We start from the raw sequence: 13661 nt of genomic DNA on the forward strand, positions 1-13661 counted from the left end.
AGACAGGTTAAGTTAATTAGGACTAGAACCCTAGACATAGCGAGAGTAGACATTTCAGAAAGCTGGCTAGCTGGTTTCGTAACAATACTTCCACAGTACCGCATTTGGCCAACTCCTGGTAAATCAGGGTTCTGGCACAAATCGTCTGGCACAAAAGCAATGTCAGAATAGAAGTCGGCAACGTAGGAGGCGTGCTGAGCAACTGAGCGTGTTGATTCAGCCATTTATCAGTAGTGTATAGGCCTATTACAGAGCCTCTGGGGTTGTTGCCAGAAGATTCTGACTCTACCGTTATGCTTGTTTACACTGAGCTGCACTGGGGTTGGAACGCAATCATGGTTAGCCACACGGAAAAGTAATACACTCCAAAATCATGGGCATTAATATGGAGTGGGTCCCCCTTTGCTGCTATAACAGCCTCCACTCTTCTGTGACTTCTGTGAAGGCTTTCTACTAGATGTCAGAACATTGCTGTGGGGATTTGCTTCCATTCAGCCACAAAGGCATTAGTGAGGTCGGGAACTGATGTTGGGCAATTAGGCCTGGCTTGCAGTCGGCGTTCCAATTCATCCCAAAGGTGTTCGATGGAGTTGAGGTCAGGGCTCCGTGCAGGCCAGTCAAGTTCTTCCACACCGATCTCGACAAACCATTTCTGTATGGACCTCGCTTTGTGCATGAGGGCAATGTCATGCTGAAACAGTTAAGAGCCTTCCCAAAATTGTTGCCACAAAGTTGGAAGCAAAGAATTGTCTAGAATGTCATTGTAGGGTTAAGATTTCCCTTCACTAGAACTAAAGGTTCTATCCCAAACCATTTTGTGAGCTTGTGGGGCCTACCACATCGTGGCTGAGCCGTTGTTGCTCCTAGATGTTTCCACTACACAATAACAGCACTTACAGTTGACTGGGGCAGCTCTAGCAGGGCAGAAATTTGATGAACTGACTTGTTGGAAAGGTGGCATCCTATGACAGTGCCACGTTGAAGTCACTGAGAACTTCATTAAGGCCATTCTACTGCCAACGTTTGTATATGAAGATTGCATGGCTGTGTGCTCGATTCTATACACCTGAAATAGCCACATCTAATAATTTGAAGGGGTGTCCACATACTTTTGTGCAGACAGTGCATTCGGAAACTATTCAGACACCTCTACTTTTTCCCAATTTTGTTACGTTACAGCCTTATTCTAAAAAATACTTAAAAAAAAAAAATCCTCATTATTGGGTATGCACACAATACCCCATATAATGACAAAGCAAAAACAGTTTTTTAGAAATGTGTACAAATGTATTAATAATTCTAAACAGAAATACCTTATTTACTTAAGTATTCAGACCCTTTGCTATGAGACTCGAAATTGAGCTCAGGTGCATCCTGTTTCCATTGATCATCCTTGAGATGTTTCTACAATTTACCTGTGGTAAATTCAATTGATTGGACATGATTCAAAAGGCTGTCTACACTGCGTGCACAATTATTAAGCAAGTGAGTATTCTGATTTTATCATTGTTTCTATTCACATTTTTGAACTCCAAACCATATAAACTTGAATGCTTGTTGGATTTAATCATTTTCAGGTGATATGTATTTGTGTAATGAGGGAGGGTGTGGCGAAAGTGAATAACACCTTATATCAAGGTGTGCATAATTATTAGGCAGCCTCATTACCTCAGGTAAAATGGGCCAAAAAACGAATTTAACTGACACTGAAAAGCCAAAAATGTAAAATGCCTTTCAGACGGATGCGACACTTTAAATAGCTAAACTATTGAGGTGTGACCACCGGACATTCAAACGTTTTGTTGCGAATTGTCAACTGGGGCTCAAAAAACGTATGGGGAAGAAAAGGCGCAAATTAACTGCAAAAGAAGAATTAAACGTCAAACTACCAGGAACCCATTATCCTCCAGTGCCACCGTATTCCAGAACTGCAACCTACCTGGAGTATTCAGAAGTACAAGGTGTCAAGTGCTCAGAGACATGGCCAAGGTCAAGAAGACTGAAACAAGACCACCACTGAATAAGATTCACAAGTTGAAGCGTCAAGATTGGGCAAAGAAATACCTGAAGACAGATTTTTCAAAGGTTTTATGGACAGATGAAATGAAAGTGACTCTTGATGGACCAAATGGATGGGCCCGTAGCTGGATCAGTAATGGACACAGGGCACCACTTTGAGTCAGGTGCCAGCAAGGTGAAGGAGGGGTACTGGTATGGGCTGCTATCATTGAGGATGAGGTAGTTGGACCTTTTCGGGTTGAAGATGGACTGTAACTCAACTCCCAAACCTACTGCCAGTTTCTGGAATATTCTTTCATCAAACAGTGGTACAGGAAGAAGTCCTCAGCATTCTAGAAGGCCATGATCTTTATGCAGGACAATGCTCCATCACATGCATCCAAGTACTCCACTGCTTGGCTAGCCAGCAAGGGCCTCAAAGATGCCTGAATAATGATCTGGCCCCCTTCCTCACCTGACTTAAATCCTATTGAGAACTTGTGGGCCCTTCTCAAACGTGAGATTTACAGTGATGGAAGACAATACACCTTTTGAACAGCATTTGGGAGGCTGTGGTTGCTGCTTCAGCGAACATTGATCGTGAACACATCAAGAAACTGACAGACTCCATGGATGGAAGGCTCATGGCAGTTATTGAAAATAAGGGTGGCTATATTGGTCACTGAATATTTCTGAAAGGCCAAAAATGTTATATAATTGTCATTTTGTGTTACTTATCTGTTACACTTACTCTAAAAATTGAGAATAAACAAGTGAGTTGAGAGAAATTATTTTTGTAATTTAGTTGCCTAATAATTGTGCACACTAATAGTTGCCTAATAATTGTGCACACTTATATATTTCCCTGAGAAAGACAAAACGCACTTTTCCTTTGTAAAACATTCAGGTTTGAGGTTCAATAACATTTTGGATTGACTGAGAGCATTGTGTTTGTTCAACAATAAAATTAATCCCGAGGAATACAATTTGCCTAATAATTGTGCACGCAGTGTATATAAGGTCCCACAGTTGACAGTGCATGTCAGAGCAAAAACCAAGCCACAAGGTTGAAGCAATTGTCTGTAGACACTTTAATTAGTCTACCTACATGTACATATTATCTCAATTACCTCAACTAACCGGTGCCTCCGCACATTGACTCTCTACCAGTACCCCCTGTAAATTGCATCGCTATTGTTATTTTACTACTGCTCTTTAATTATTTACATTTTTGGAATTTAAACTGCGTTATTGGTTAGGGCTTGTAAGTAAGCATTTCACTGTAAGGTCTACACCTGTTGTATTCGGCGCATGTAACAAATAAAATATGATTTGATTTAGAGCTCCGAGACAGGATTGTGTCGGGGAAGTGTACCAAAACATTTTTGCAGCATTGAAGGTCCCCAAGAACACAGTGGCCTCCATTATTTTTAAATGGAAGAACTTTGGAACCACCAAGACACTTCCTGGAGCTGGCTGCCCGGCCAAACAATCGGGGGAGAAGGGCTTTGGTCAGGGAGGTGACCAAGAACCTGATGGTCACTCTGACCTAGCTACAGAGTTCATCTGTGGAGATGGGAGAACCTTCCAGACGGACAGCCATCTCTGCAGCTCTCCTTCAATCAGGCCTTTATGGTAGAGTGGCCAGACAGAAGCCACTCCTCAGTAAAAGGCACATGACAACCCACTTGGAGTTTGCCAAAAGGCACCTAAACGACTCTCAGACCATGAGAAACAAGATTCTCTGGTCTGATGGAACCAAGATTGAACTCTTTGGCCTGTATGCCAATCGTCATGTCTGGAGGAAACCTGGCACCATCCCTACGGTGAAGCATGATGGTGGCAGCATCATGCTGTGGGGATATTTTTCAGTGGCAGGGAAGATCGTTGATCGTTGATGAAAACCTGTTCCAGAGCACTCAGGACCTCAGGACCTCAGACTGGGGTGGAGGTTCACCTTCCAACAGGACATCGACCCAAGCACACATCCAAGACAACACAGGAGTGGCTTCGGGACAAGTCTCTGCATGTCTTTGAGTGGCCAAGCCAGAGCCCCGAACTTGAACCTGATCGAACATCTCTGGAGAGACCTGGAAATAGCTGTCCAGCGATGCTCCCCATCCAACCTGACAGCATTTGACAGGTGTGCCAAGCTTGTAGCTTCATACCCAAGAACACTCGAGGCTGTGTTCGCTGCCAAAGGTGCTTCAACAAAGTACTGAGTAAAATGTCTGAATACTTATGTAAATGTGACATTTCCATTTTTTTGCTGTTTCATTATAGGGTATTGTGGGTAGATTCATGAAGATAAAAAACAAGAATTTCATCAGTTTTAAAAAGGCTGTAATGTAACAAAATGTGCAAAAAGTCAAAGGGTCTGAATACTTTCCGAAGTGTATATCGCCTTATATATCAAAGACCATGACATATATTTTAATATATGATCGTATATTTAAAACCCTTATAAACCCGACAAACATTTTAAAATCTAAGATCATATAGTTTAATAACATAAATCTCACATCCCCCATACAAAAAGAATAATATGGATATGTATTTTCATCATGAAAAATGTACTCAGATTTATTTAAAAAATGTTGTTGCTTTGAAATGTGTTCCAGAAACTTCTTTATTTTTACATGCCATATATTTTAAAGCAATACATACATTTCACATGTAGGGATGAATTATTTTCTAATTTCATTTAGTGTTAGGAAACCTTATGATTACTTTGTCAGATCTTCGTATCTACTGTAGATGTTGCCATCTCATTTTGAAATTAGATTGAGATGTCATAGACCATTGTAGGATTATAATTTGTGATGTACACGTTTTGAAAATGCACAGAAAACTAAGTATGAATGTTTATTTTCGTACACTATAGTTGTGGCTGCCCATGAGGTTATGGAATCACATTGTATTTCTAAAACATTGTTTAGATATTGTTGTACTCTATGACGGTCTGAATATGGTTTTAATCCACTATTATTTTGGGATGAGTCCTCCAAGGATTTCAATTGGGAATGGATATGCCTGTTGCCACCAGCAGGGGGCAAGGGAGCACAGCGGTTTGCATCTCCCCTCCACTTAACACTCGAAGACTCCTGTAACAACTACCATTTCTCTTTTTTTGCTTTGTTCTCTTAATTAAACAGGTATATAGTGTACAAAAGCACATTATTTATAGAAAATGTTAGTCAAAATGATTATCTGAGTGATACTTACCTTTTTATGTTGAAATTGTAATATTTAAATGTGTAAATTGATCAAGTGAACTGTTAGAGATCTTGACATAGAGATGACTGGGTTTGCGGTTATGCAAGGTATGTACTGTTTTATGGTTCATTTAGCTATTTAAAGGCATTTTTATTGAAACTTAGTACTTGAGGTTAAGATAAATACTGAGAATGTATTTTTTTATTCATATTCTATTACTGTACTTTAGTCTTTTACAGCATCTGACTTAATTATTCATATTTTGCAGATGGAAATATCCCTGGCTCCAACGTTACAGTCCCAAAGAACGTCTGGAGGGCGGCCATGCAACCAGGCTAACAGTTCCACTGAAATGGCAAGAGCGCATTTTGGTTTTTGTCCTAGCACTACGCAGCTGATTCAAATAATCAAAGCTTGATGATTAGTTGGTTATTTGAATCACTTGTTTAGTGCCAAGGCAAAAACTAATACGTGCATTGGGGGGGGCAGTTTGTGAAACCCTGCTTTAGAGATTTGTATAGACCTTAGAATTACTAGAGGAGACATAGGCCCTTAGATCATTGCTGTGAGGGGCTCTGCCTTGGGGGTGAGGAAGGAGCTTTCTCAGGCTCAGTAGTTCTAAGAATTTTTGGGGGGTCCATTTCAGAAAGCACATATCAAGGATAAGAGGTGTTGTGTCAGAGATACATCACCTGTGAAAAGAGGCTACTTGTTGTTCACTCAATCACTGTTTTGGATGGGGGTCTGATCTAATTCATTCTAATGCTATGTAACAATGGCTGTGGTACAGTATGTATTTGTAGTGTTGTACAGATAAGCCATTATCTTCAGACCTAACTAACATTTTAATATCTGGCTGTGTTATTAGGATTTTGGATAATTATTTATGACACGTTGAAGTTATTTCATTTGAACAATTCAAGGTGGAAAGCTAAAAGGGGAGAAGATGGGGAGAAAGACTGATTGGATCCTAAAAAAGTGCTACGATAACTGGTGAGTAGGTTTTTGTTCATCAATTGGAAATGAGCATTTGACAGTTTGTGGTTATTGACATGATATTTTAAAAATAATAGGACTCATGGCATGCTAACTTCAATAATCTCCAAATTGCACACAGAGATATACAAATTGTGTTCATGAGTTAATCTGACTCTGGGTAAGTAGAAAAATGTCCAATCTCCAAATCTCTCAGTATCACTTCAAAAATGAACACCCCATAACAGGGTTGGGTTCAATTTTAATACCTTGAAGATGTTAAAGGGATAGTTCACTTTTTTACACCTTATAGTCAGATGTCTATCAAAAAAAATATGTGGGTGTTAGACAAAGTTCAATATTTGTGGTCAAATCCCCTCGAGTTAATAGTGGCTGTTTAAACCATGCATTACAGTGTCTGGCACATAGACACTTTCAGTGTAAGGAACTGGCTTTAAAAAAGTGAACTATCCCTTAATTGAATTTACAAATCATTGCACATAGGGCATTAATGGTCAAGCATTTCTTATTAAACTGAATCTGATAAGCTTTTCTATTAAAATGTTTTTGTTTAATTTATGACCATAAACCCAACCCCTAACTGTTCAATGAGCTCTTTAAATTCTATTTGTTGCTTTCCCACCACAGATGCTGTCATGAAGCGCTTCCCGGGTGCAACAAAAGGACAAGTGGGAACGGCTTAAAACAGTAAAATGAATTGAGAAGTGAATAGGATTAAATTACGTTTTTTGTGTTGTGACCTTTGTTCTGTTTTATTACCATGACTACAAATATCACTGAAATAATGCTCCCATTGTTAACATGTATTGTGACATAAGGGACATGTATGTAATACACATTTGAATGCCATGTGTCGCACATATATGCACATATGTGTTTATAAGGCAGAAATATCACATATATTGAAACGGCCAATGATTGTATATTTTAACATGAGTGACTTATATGTACTTGTGTGGACACATATATGGGCATATGTTTCCACCATATATGCCCATATAAATACATAATGCCATATTATTTTTCCATATGGGTACGTTAACCCTTTTTTTGGTTACCACATGATTCCATATGTGTTATTTCATAGTTTTAATGTCTTCACTATTATTCTACAATATAGAAAATAGTAAAAATTATTAAAAATCCTTGAATGAGTAGGTGTCCAAACTGTTGGCTGGTACTGTAAGTGAAATGTGACAATATTTTATCACTCATTTCAATGATGCTATTAGGCCTGTATAGCATTTGCAAAGTCATCAACAGCATTTGTTTCAATTCAACAACAAAAATTGACAGTACAATTGCTCTAGGATTCAAGCTCTGGTTGATCTCAAATGTAATGATATTGAATTGTTAGTTTGCCAACACAACCCAAATATCAACATTTGAAGATGTACAGTGTGTTCTGCTTGGATAGTTCCATCTGTGCCACTGACTTAGGGCTTTATTCAATCTGTATTGCTGAAGTGTCATAGATATGCATGCTAGAAATGAAATGGTAATCTCTGATTGAGCCGACATATGGTGCGTTTACCATGAATGCAGTCTCTGCTAATGCGGCAACGTTGCCATTAAATTTCAATCATACTGTGAAGCTAAATTTCTGTTATACGGATTGAATAGTGCCCTCAGTCTGGCTCATGGTGGAAAAGTGACCAGGTTCTTAAGATCTGGGTTGAGCAGGCAGTGTGAAGTAGAGACAGACAAATGACCAGTTTGAACATTTTATTTTTAAGGCATGGTTCTCACAAATGCAAGTTTCCCCATGTTTTTATTCTCTTGATTTACATCTACAATATACAGCATGTTAAAAACAACTTGTTACTCAAAAAAACCATGCAAATGAATACACACAAAACATACCATAAAAGACAAAATAAACAAAAAGCACAGGATGCGGTACAGCCCAGGATGCAGGCAATAATTTTCTATAAGCTTCCATTGTCCTCAAAATCAATCACCTCAAACGTGGCCTAGCAAACAGGAACCTGCCACACCTCTCTGGACTACATCACATCCTGTGGGCAGCCACCTAGAACACAGAAATAAACAGGGTTTAAATATATGCCAGGTGGCATATTCAATCATCAATTGTCCAATCAAATTCCTCGTTCACTAATCAGGCAATTAGTCACACCTGTGAGGCTGACAATTCCGGTTTGTCTACAAATTTATAATTAATATGTTGCATTTGCATATACATCTCAACCTAAAATCTAAATTAAAGAATAGGACTAAATCAAATCCAACTTTATTTAAAGTGCATTTAATGTTTGTTTTGATATAATCCTATTCATTAAGTTTAAGATTTTTGGTTATGATGCAGATGTGAATCCAACATAAATTATTAATTTGTAGACAAACTGGAATTAAAGCCAGACTAAGTCAGTGACAGGTGGAACGATCCAAGCAGAAGATAAATCTCCTTCAAATGTTGATATAGATAAACACAATTCAATATCTCTTTTTAAATACAAAAAATTGCCTATTAACTTGTCGACAAGTTAACAAATAATTTGTTGCATTCACATCTCAAACTCAATCACAAAAAAAGTTAAATGGGATTGAGCCAGTTGCTCAGATGGAACTATCCAAGCAGTAGATACATGTCTATAAATGTTGATATTTGATTGCGCTGTCAACCAAACACAATTCAAAATTACTTTTGTAATACAGTAAATAGCCTAAAGTTAAGGGCCTAGCTATCTTACAAATATAGACAACATTCAACCTTAAAATGAGTAACACCTCCATGGCACATTGAGGTTACTGTAACTATACATTTCTTCTGATGTAATCATATAAAGGATGCATGTTCAAGATAGCATGTACAAGTCATCGCAGGTCTGTGGAGATCTTCAGAATTGCTGTGATAATCTGTGCAGAATCTTGAACGGCATTGATCACTTGCTGTTATGCGGGGTGGAGCAGGTGAAACCAAGTGCAGACTCAGATGAGGAGACAGGGATAATGTAAACAAGGTATTTATTGAAAAGCAGGGGGAGATAGGGTGCAGGCCAGGGGGAGCTCGGGCGGATAGTAGGGAACCAGTAGTGGAACTGTAGCGGAGAGAAGGGCAGCGTCAGGTTAGGGTACAGGATAACATGCAGGAACAACCGGCTTGAAATGCAGACTGACTGAGCATTGGCTACGATCTGGCAGCATGGAAGTGGCATTGCTGAGTATTTGTAGAGGTCTTGATTATGGAACAGGTTGCAGCTGGTGGGGATCTGCTCTGACTCCAGCACACCTGTCTACACTCACACAATCAGATACACCCACACACACAGAGAGGGAGAGAGCACTGGGGGAGTGGCGGCAGGTTAGGGAGACAGGATTAGAAGTAGAGTGTGTGGCAGGGGCAAATGTAACACTTTCACCATTTACTTTTAATGTAATCTCAACTGCAATCCAAGCCATTTGGTTTTGCTATTAGATGAAGCACAGTGATAACGTATTCATCTGTTGTATAAATAAACAAAATATCTGACATTGTATTCCCATTTGAACTTTGCAGTGCTTTTGAATGGTTGAAAGCATAGTGATAACACATTGGAAATTCAATTCAGTTTTGTGTGTCTTTTTGGGGTGTATTACCCAATTATCCAAGTTATCCCAGTGGGATGGCAGTTCTTCATCTGGAAGAAAACTTTACTCCCCAGCATCTTTAATACAAGCCATTAATAATTTACACATATTTTTTGAAAGGGAGCAGAAACATCTAACCTTTTCTCTCCAGACCATGTTGACAGCAGAGAGGAGATTCACTCTGACAAGCTGATATTGGTCCAGGGTCCTGGAAGATGGGTTTGAAATATGGTGATATTAAAAGCTATTGATTTCACAGCAACATGCCTGAATTATTTCACCTAAGCGACAAGAGGTCAAGAAATCTTGTTGATTTCTTTGGAAACACTTTGCATGACTTGAGAGAGAAGGGCTCTAAAAAATATTAAAAGTGTAAAGAATCCGTTTAGGAATATTGTTTGGCACGTAGCGCTTTAGGAATACAATAAAATCAAGTTTTATTCGTCACATGCTTCGGAAAAACAGGTGTAGACTAACAGTGAAATGCTTACTTATGGGCCCTTCCCAACAGTGCAGAGAGGGAGAGAGAGAGATAGAGAGAAAATAGAGAAATAGTAGAAAAGTAATAACGCATAATAATAAATGCACAACGAGTAACGATAACTTGGCTATATACACGGTGTACCAGTACAGAGTCCATGCTCAGGGGTACAAGGTAATTGATATACATTTACTGTAATTAGGAATAATGTGGCTAGGCAACAGGATAAATAATAAACAGTAGCAGCAGTGTATGTGATGAGTCCAAAAAGTGAGTGCAAAAAGTGTTAATGCAGATAGTCCGGGTAGCTATTTTTTTAAATACTGTGTTTAAGTAACTATTTAGCAGTCTTATGGCTTGGGGGTAGAAGCTGTTCAAGGTCCTGTTGGTTCCAGACTTGGTGAATCGGTACCACTTGCCGTGCGATAGCAGAGAGAACAGTATACACATTTTCTCTGAAATGTACTGTCTCCTGCGCTTGACTCTACCTCTCCTGCTTCCTTGAGCCAGCCTTGACACATCAATGGTTTTGGTGAATGGATAGACACAGTTTGCTTAGTGTTTGCATAGTTCCAAATTATATTTAGTCTCAGTTTTGGCTTTTGAAAGTTGTTTTTGTCTCCAAATTGATTAGCTCTGTAAATGTGCTCAGTAAATTGGAATCCTAAAAGCAGACACAGACAAAGCAATGATCAATGCTGTCTCTTATCCCAAGTAAATTATTGCTTGTGGTAATTTAACTTGTCTGACGCATGCTGAAGAAGCACCACATCTTTTCCTTAAACAGAAGGTCTCTCAGAGGTTCTGAACCATCTCTCACAATACTAGTCAGAGTTTAGCATTTCCCCCTCTTTCCTATCTTCTAATGGACTTAACCTGAGACTTCAAGGTATGGCCCAATTGAAGATGGAGGAGGGCTAATGATTTCTTGTCGACTTCAGTCTTTATCAAGCTTTCTCCCTGGACACCAGTAAATCCTCAACAAGAGTGTGTGGAGTTGTTCAGGTCCATTCTCACCTCTGCTAGTAGTGCTTAAGAGCATGGCTTGTGTTAAAACACTGAGGTTTCTGACTCACTGTTAGAGAGGGGTCTAGCTCCCAGGGGTCCTAGGGTTATATCTGCACTGTAAGACGTGCACTTACTGACCCCTGCACTCATACAGGGGTAAATTCCAACCACACAAATTAGCCTATAGCATTAAAAAGCTAAATACTTTCCCCCTAACACCATCACAGTATAGCTTAACTTTAACTACTGAAAGTCAGTACAGTCTGGACCTGAAAGGATTATGGGAATGTCCATCCAAACCCACTGACCCATACTTTTAGGTCTCTGTCTCACACTGCTTCAAGTCGAGGTGAGCAGGCAAGGGAACATAGTGTGTAGGCTAAGTAAAAAGGTGAATGAAGTGTGCCCTGGACTTTGCAAAAATTGTATGACCTTTTCCAAAATATATTAAGCTCCTAACTAAATATTAATTGAGATTGATCTGGGTGATAAGCATCTCCCCCATTAAAGGCTTCATGTGTAATATTCAGTGACACATTAGAGCTATACTTCATATGAGCTTCACTAGCACGGCAATGAGGAAAACACTAGAATCCATTAGAGACTTTCTGAGAGCACTAACAGGAATACAAGGCATCATCTAAAATCAGAATTGAACAATAGTGTATGCTACATTGAGTGCAGAGGAGGCTGGTGGGAGGATATATAGGAGGACGGGCTCATTGTAATGGCTGGAATGGAATCAAACATCAAACGTCAAACATATGGAAACCGCATGGTTGACTCCATTCCATAATTACATTCCAGCCATTACAATGAGGCCGTCCTCCTATAGCTCCAATTGCTCACATGTAAAGTATTACGCAAAAATAATCAACAATGGAAGAAACATTAAATGTTTTGGTTTAATCTCTTTAGAGCACGATCAGAAAAAGTTAAATGAATTTCAGAGACAGTTCTGCCCAGGAGCGAAGAGGATTTGTTAAAGGGGCCCTCTAAACATATTGGTAACATCTTTTTAATTTTGAGTTGAGGCATATAGAAACACCCCCCTATAAGGAATAATAACATTCAATATATTCTATTAAATATGCTTTTTAAATTCCTGCATGAATCATCATTCTGCTCCCCTCAAGATTTTTGGTATGGTACCTAATCCAGGAAAGTTGTCAGGAAGTGATTCATCTCTGTCTTTTGATATTGGCCCCATGTTCTCAGGAAGTGATTCAGCTCTGTATTCTGGTAATGGCCCCATGATCTCAGGAAGTCCCACAAGATTCAGTGTAATAGATAATATATAATAGTGTGAGGCTGTGAGTGGGGTGGAGGTGTCTTGTCCATGAGACTATATTAGGCAGGATACTGTTTGATATAATACATTAGAGACCTTGACAAAGCATCAACTCCACATGAACCTCTGACCTTTCTTCTACAACTGAGACAAACCACAAGACCAAAGGTCTTTTCATAATTGCTAAGAGTGTGATTAACCGTTTCTATACAGTGAGTGTCTCGTGCTCAAATGAAAGGTGAAGGAAAGGTCTAACTGACCACATGGTTCATTCTGCCCCTTGGTCCCAAACCATAAATTCTATATCACGTAAACTGTATCTTGTTAAGGATACGACCGTGCAGTTCTTTATGTCATGTTTCATTAATAACTACTGACACTGCTTACCGTCCATGCCAAAGTACAAGAAGCCCCAAGCAGCTCAGCATGTAACTGTTTGGGACGCTGGCTGAATAATTTACAATGGCAAACATTTAGTCACTCACCATCTCTACAATGACCTAAAGGGCTGCGGTGGTGTTTGTCTGTAAAAAAAAGAGGCAGAATTCAATCACCCCAGAGTAAATTTTCTGAGAATAGAAAAGTGAGACTGTCTGTGCTTCACACAAACTGAGCCAGAAGACATTGTCATGACGGAATGGTCCGTGGACACTTAAGGGACAGGTATGACGACTGTGCTTCATTTGGTGACCTCAGAGAGGACAGGAAACACACATAACTATATCTCTGAATGTGTACATTTCTCAATTATGGGGTTTGCATCTAATTCTTGTATAAAAGGAATGAGTACAGATGAAACTATTTGTGAAATGATGTAATGTGATGTTAAACCTTTAATGTGAGAGCATTGTATTCCCTTTAAAGTTTAACTAAGTCATTTGCCCGCCCCCGTGAGCACAGACATGATTTGGCGTCATAGACCGGATTTTCTATTGTTACGAATAAAACCCCCTCCTGAGGAAATCCTCTTCAGACCACAAAAACCTCAGTATAAGCTAAGGTTGAAATGGTTGTTGAATTCCTAACCATACCACGTGTAGCATTGCCTGCACAGCTGGAAATGGTTAAACTCTGAGACTATCA

The sequence above is a fragment of the Salmo salar genome, chromosome ssa12 (genome assembly GCF_905237065.1).
Source record: "Salmo salar chromosome ssa12, Ssal_v3.1, whole genome shotgun sequence".
Lineage (NCBI taxonomy): Eukaryota > Metazoa > Chordata > Actinopteri > Salmoniformes > Salmonidae > Salmo > Salmo salar.